The sequence below is a fragment of the Gracilinanus agilis genome, chromosome 1, assembly GCF_016433145.1.
Source record: "Gracilinanus agilis isolate LMUSP501 chromosome 1, AgileGrace, whole genome shotgun sequence".
NCBI classification, from domain to species: Eukaryota; Metazoa; Chordata; class Mammalia; order Didelphimorphia; family Didelphidae; genus Gracilinanus; species Gracilinanus agilis.
This window is the reverse complement of record NC_058130.1, coordinates 375,981,655-375,988,935: the sequence shown is the minus strand read 5'-3', so window position 1 is coordinate 375,988,935 and position 7,281 is coordinate 375,981,655. Positions and strand designations below refer to the sequence as shown.

Below are 7,281 nucleotides of genomic sequence, written 5' to 3'. Positions count from 1 at the left end.
AACAGTTAACTAAAACTAATAATATTCAGATTTCATTTGAAAGTTCATGTAACACTTCACATCTCTAATAATCTCCACTTTTTTTTTAATTAGCAGAAATCTATTTTCTCTCTCTACTACTCCCATCCCTTGGTTTAAAAATAAAAGGATATAAGTAATGTCTTATAATAAAAACGCAGTCAAGAAAAACAAGTTCTCTCAATGGCTGTACACAAACATAGTTTCTGCTCTTTTATCCATTATTTCTCTATAATGGATTGCATGTTTCATCATCTGTCCTCTGGAATAACTATTATTTTACAAGTGAAGAAACCAAGGGACCAAATGGCTTGCCTAAGGACACCCTGCAAAAGTAGTTCTAGAATCCAATGCATCCAGAATCTTACCTTACTCTCACACACATTTCAATTGTTTCATTTTTCCCAGAGTGTCATACCAGTCTACAACCTTTCAGAGATTTGGGGAGAAAAGCAGGCTTAGGAAATAATGAGAGAGAAGTCTCTGGCTGAAGATACTAGGAGAAAAGGAGTCAACATCTGAGGCTTGCCTCTCTCTCTTCATCTCCCACCTTCTAATCCCCTTTCCTTTGCTCTCTCCCCCATATACACACAATATTTTCTGCTATAACCATCACTTTGGTTCTAACCCTCCCTAGTCCCCATCTTTCTTTTACTTCCTTTTCCACTGTGGCTTCTGAAACCATTCTCTATATTGCTGAACGCTCCCTTGTCATCCTAAATCTCTTCTTCTCATATTCTTTCCATCTTCTGGCAGTCAGTAAACCTACTGGTACTCCAACTCTTGATACTTTCTTCAAAGCCAGTTGCTCTGCTTTTCATACCCTCAGACACATTGAGCCAAGAAAAATGAGTGTACTCCTTCCTCCACACTGTCATTTTCAGATTATCCTTTTACCAACTATCTTCTCCTTTAAAGTTGTCTCTATACTGTCCAGATCCTTAGACTCCCAGATCACCATCCCTCTTCCTCAGTGTTCAGTACCTGGATCACATTCTTCCTGTCCACTCCAACCCTGTCCCCTTTGGACATGTTCCCAATTCCTATTCCCAATTGCTGAACTTGTCCTAGGTGGAAAAATTCCTAGCTAGAGTTCTGAGCATGATAGCCAAACTGATTTACTTTCCACTAAGGATATTTTGAGTATTTCTGCCCTGAGACTTGTCCCTATTATATTTCTTTTTCTCCACCAGTCCAGACCCTCCCCAACCCCTTCGAAGCTCAGGTCATGTTCCACCTCCTCTGGAAATAATTCTCTAATTATTCATTCCAGTAGCATCTGCTCTCAGCTCTGGAATTATATAATACTAATTTCCCTTATTACTCCCTTGACAATGCCTATGACTCCCTTGTATTTTATCTTGTGATAGCTCTTCTATTAAGTTACCCTTATTTCAGTCTTATATTTATTGAACTTTTTAATCTGTTTCTGCTTATCTTCCCAACCAGACTAGAAACTTCTTGAGGCTAGGAACCATGTTTTCCAATTGTGCTGTCAAATTCTAAAAGAAACACAAGCAATTAATCCATACAAAAGGCTTCCTCTAGGTCACATATTGGCTTAATTTTAAAATGGAATATTTTCTTTGTTTTATTGTATTTTTGTTTATTTTGTTAAATATTTGCCAATCACATTCTGATCTGGCTTCAGCCACAATGGGGAGTCTTACCAAGCACACATGTTTAGTACTTTTGCCTTAGATGACTTGGTGTCCACTGAAGCATTTAGCATCATACCTTGCTTATAACAGGTATTCAATGAATATTTAAAAATTTTATTTGTCATCAAATCCTCATAAAATCAAATGGAGTTTCAGGGAGTATCCTAACCTAAGATCCCAGTCCACTTTTGGACTCAGATCCATATTGTCTCTGCCTTCAGATCCAAACTCCATTTTCTGATCACAAATATCAGTGACCATAGTAAGCATCATGTTGCCCTTGAGGATATTCCATTCTAGCATAGATTGCTTGCCCAGCCTTTCTCCCAGATGGATGGAATTTTGAGGTAGACTAGTTTGCAAAAACTGATACCAATATGAGATAAAGGGCTAAGGCATAATTGCATTCTGTCTGTGGTTGCTTGGATCTCTCCAGAAGCATAGCTTCCATATGACTAAGCACCCTGCTGACCATAAAAAACACAGGAGGCAGCTTGCTGTAATAGACAGAGAGTTGTAGTTAAAGTCAGAAGACCTGAGTTCTAGATCTGTCTACTCCAATGAGGGCGTGAATTGAATCAATATAACCTCTCTGAGCCTGTCTATTAAATAGAAATTGCTTTTGAGCAATTGTTAATGTTGTAGAGTTATTTCAGTCATGTCTAACTTGTGGCCCCACTAGGGGTTTTCTTTGCAAAGATATTGGAGTGGTTTGCCATTTCCTTCTCTAGCTTGTTTTATGGATGAGGGAAAGGAGGCAAACAGAGTTAAGTGAATTGCCCAAGGTCACACCACTACTAAGTATCTGAGGCCAAATTGAACTTAGGAAGAACTTAGCCCGGCACTCTATCCACTGCACCATCTAGCTCTTTTGGTAATTTCATGGGATTACTGTGAAGATCAAATGAAGCCTTCATTTTCAGAAACCTTATTTTGATATTAATTGGTGATATGTAATTTGCAATGTGGCATGCAAATTATTATTAAGGATGGATGGTATCTAAATTCAGAGCTATAAAAATAACTTAATAAATTCCTCCCCATCTATCTCCTCACTTACTGTATACCTTTTTTTAAAAAATAAAAACAAAAACTCCTTTTTTCAGAATTTACTTTCATTTATATGTGAGGTTTCAGCCAATCAAGATGTGGTCATGAATATTAATATGCTACATTTTCCACATTATCAGGAGCTGAAATCTACAGAATTATATGTTGCCATCTTGTTATCATTTTAGCCTTTACAGCTCAGGATAACAAGGACTGGAGACTTAGAATTATGTCCTACAACTTTTCTGGGATTTACATAAGCAGAAAGCAGCATTGGAAAAATTGTGAGAATAAGTTGGTGATTTTATTCCTTTCACATCTATTTTACCTAGTAATACCTGAGTATATAATAGAAATCTGGAAATTGGTGCTAAAATATATGTCCAATGCTTAAGAGAAACACTTAAAGCTCAATAACTTACAAATGCCCTTGAATATATCACCCAGAATCTGCTAACTCTAATTCTGTGCTTTGGAAATTCATCTTCTAAAAGATATTCAAAGAGTTGGACTTTGTTGGTATGGACTAAATGATGAAAAAAGCGTTATCAGTCCAAATATGATAAAGGCCTCATCTTAGCACACACACACAAACACACACACACACACACACACCCCAAAAAATTCAACACACAGCCAAAAGTATCCATGAACATTGGAGCTAACCCCTTTTACTTGAGGCAAAAAGGCAAAAGAAAAGCAGATGACCATCACTTGAAGAAGTATAGAGCAAACTGTAGCATATGACTATGAATGTGAATGGGTTAAACTCACCCATAAAAAGGAAAGGATAGTAGAGGGGATTAAAAAACAGAACTCCACAATATACTGTCTATAAGAAACACAATTAATACAGGGAGGAGACATACACAGAGTAAATGAAAGAGAACCATATCAAAATCTATTATGCTTCAGCTAAAGTAAAAAATATCAAGGGTAGCAATCATGATCTCAAACAAAGCAAAAGTAAAAATTGATTTAATTTTTAAAGTGTATCTATTCAAAAAAAGAGATAAGGAAGAAAATTACATCATGACAAAAGGCACCATAGTCAACGAAATAATATCAACATTAAACATATATTCACCAAATAGCATATCATCCAAATTCCTAAAGGAAAAGTTACATGAATTTTAAGAAGAAATAGATAGTAAAATGTTATAAGTGCAGGATCTCAACTTTCCTTTCTCAGATTTTGATGAATCCAACCAAAAAAATAAATAAGAAAAAAGTTAAGAAAGTAAATAGAACTTTAGGAAAATTGAATGTGATAGAAATCTGGAAAAAAGCTGAAAAGAAATAGAAAGGAATACACCTTTTTTTATGAGTAGTACAAGGCACTTTCACAAAAACTGCCCACTTAATAAGGTATAAAACCTCACATCTATATGTAGAAAAGTAGAAATATTAAATGCATACTTTTCAGATGATATGCAATTAAAAATCACACTCAACAAAGGACAGCAGAAAGACTAAAAATTAATCAGAATCTAAATAATCTTGTAAAAATGATTATGTCAAAGGACAAATCATAGAAACAATCAACAATTTCAGTAAAAAATGAGAATATATCAAAATATATGCAAAGCAGCTAAAATGGTACTTAGGGGGATATTTTATATCTATAAATGCTTACATCAATAAAATAGAGGCAGCAGATCAATGAATTGGGCATGCAACTAAAATAAAAAAACACTGGAAAAAGAATAAATTAAAAATCCCCAATTAAACACCAGATAGGAAATACTCAAAATCAGGGCAGAGATTAATAAACTGAAAGTAAGAAGACCATTAATAAATAAGATAAAGGGTTGATTTTATGAAAAAATAAATAAAATAGATAAACCATTGATTAAAAAAAAGGAAGGGGCGGAGGAGGGTCGTTGGTGGAGTGGGGTGATCTGGTGTGGAAACTACCCAAAAGGGATGCAAGAGAGGGGCAGCGGCAGCAATAGCTGCTGCTTCAAGAATGTTCTTCTTTCCTGCTCCCATGAGAGCATGGCCCAAAGTTTCTGCTGTGAACCTATTGGTGCTGGAGAACCTGAACCCTTTCCACAGCCCCTTCCATTTCGAGATCAGCTTTGAGTGCAGTGAAGTCTTGGCTGGTGACCTAGTATAGAAAATAATTTATGTGGGTTCTGCAGAGAGTGAGGAGGGCTGGTAGGGCAGTCCCAGCAGGGCTACACGTGTTTGTCTTTCAGGAAAATGTCCCTAACACCTCCCTAATACCAGAAACTGTTGCAGTGGGTGTAACTGTGATTCTCATTATTTGCACCTACCATGGGCAGGAGTTCATCATAGTTGGCTACTATGTCAACAATGAATAGAGCAACCCTGAGCTTCAGGAGAACCCACCCCTGAAACCAGACTTCTCTCTGCTCCAGCAAAAAACATCTTGCCTTCTAATCCCTGGGTGACTCTATTCCATACCAACTGGGACAGTACAACAGATAAGTTGGAGGACATTAAAAACCAAGATCCTTTCTTAAGCCTGGGGCTCTCTTTGAGTTGTCCCCCAACCAAAGGGCTAGATCTTCCAGACTGTGCCCTCAGCATCATTCCTGAAAATTCCATGGAGTACATCTAAATAGAAAAAATGATGGACCTAGATCTCTACCAAGTGAATGCTTTTGCCCTACCTTCTGGAAAATTTCTGGGGAAAGCCTAGAGGACTTAGTTTGGGGTTTCAAGCTATAACAATAAGTGTGTTAAACTGGTCCTTGTGGAAAGAAAAACCTGTTTTTGGTGTGCTTGTTAGTTGAACACAGAGGGACTCTTTCCCTGTTTTCTTACAGGTCTGCAGTGCAGATGGTACTTTAAGCTCTTTACTTATGAATTCTGCCTTCTCTCCTGGTCCTTTGGCCTTTTGGGGTACCATGGATCTGCAGAGCTATTATTTCAGCCTGTGGTTGGGTTTTTCTTGTTTTGTTTTCAACTGCTCCTGACCCTGTAACTAGAGATCCTACCCTTCTCCCTTGTGTTGTGTTATTTCCTTAATTTCTTCACCACCCCAACCATCTCCAATCAGTGATTTGCCTTAGCTTTCTGGAGGTACCAATTAATAATCTTGGTAGGATTTGGGCTCCAGCAGTTTTGACGAGTGGCTACTGTTATGTTGATTATCACTCTTTCCCCAGCTAGATTTTTGATTCCTGTTTCCATTTTGCTAAAACCTGGAAAGGCACATTCCCTTGGGTACCAAGAATGGGGTTTTGAGGGACTATTTAGAGATGAGACCATCCTCTTCCTTTTATTGGTGGTATCCCAACACAAGCATGACTCACTGCTTGCAGATCTTGGCCAGATCAGAGGATACGATCAGGAACTAAACAAATGATTTCTTCTGGGCAAGAATAGCTGAAACATGCTCACTGTAAATCTTCCCCACTTCCTCTTTAATTCTAGGAGTTAATTTCAAAAGGTTGCACTTAACTTTTTCTGGGACCATGTGATCTCTCTGGCTATGGGAGGGTAGAGTGGTTCTTGTGTTTTGGAGGCAAAGGAAAAGAGGGCACTATGCACATGGAAGCCTTCCCTAGTTCTCAGTTCTTTTCCTCTGATCTGTCCTTTGTCTCTGTGGCTACTGTTGCATATGCAATTTGTATATTAAAAATTTTATATTAAACGTTATGGTTATTGGACAAATAAAAAAACATTTAGGCTGGACTGTGATTTTTCCCCCTCACTTTAGCCTTAAAACACAAAGCAACCCTTTTGAAAAACTAGTGCTAAGCTTTTGGAGATGAAAGAATGTTGTGGAGGGAAATAATAAAGGATATATTTCCCATTCAAAAAAAAGAAAAAGAAAAACAAATTACCAGTATCAAAAATGAAAAAGGCGAAAGCACTACCAATAAAGAAGAAATTAAAGCAATTATTGGTACTTATTTTGCCCAAATGTATGTTAATAAATCTGTCGATCTAGGTCAAATAGATGAATACTTACAAAAATATAGACTATCCAGATCAAAAAAAGAGGAAATAGAATACTTAAACAACCCCATAACAAAAAAATTAAAATTGAACAAACTATCAAAGAATTCCCTAAGAAAAAAGCCCCATGGCCAGATGGATTCACAAGTAAATTCTACCAAACATTCAAAAACTAACATTAATACTATATAAAATTTTTAGAAAAAATAAGGAAAGAGAGAATCCTTCTAAACTTTTTATAACATAAATAGGTTTTGTCACCCAATCCAGAAAGAGCTAAAACAAAGAAAGAAAACTATAGACCAATCGCCCTAATGAACATTGATGCAAAAAAATTTTAAATAAAATACTAACAATGAGATTACAACATTATATCATGAGAACCATACACCACAATAAGGTGGATTTTATAACAGAAATGCAGGAATGATTAGTATTAGGAAAACCTAATTAGTATTAGATGTCCACATCAATAACAAAACCAACTGGAAAACATGATTATTTCAATAAATGCAGAAAAATATTTTACAAAATGCAGCAAGCATTATTTACATTAGGAATACATTTATACCCTTACCAATAAGATCAGGTGTAAAGCAAGATGCTCATTATTACCACT

At 36.5% G+C, this 7,281-nt stretch overlaps 1 pseudogene; it reads left to right on the top strand.

Annotated features, from left to right (window-relative positions):
- Nucleotides 1-4,719: 4,719 nt before the first annotated feature.
- On the top strand, nt 4,720-5,316 carry LOC123251987 (annotated as a pseudogene).
- The last annotated feature ends 1,965 nt before the right edge of the window (nt 5,317-7,281 follow it).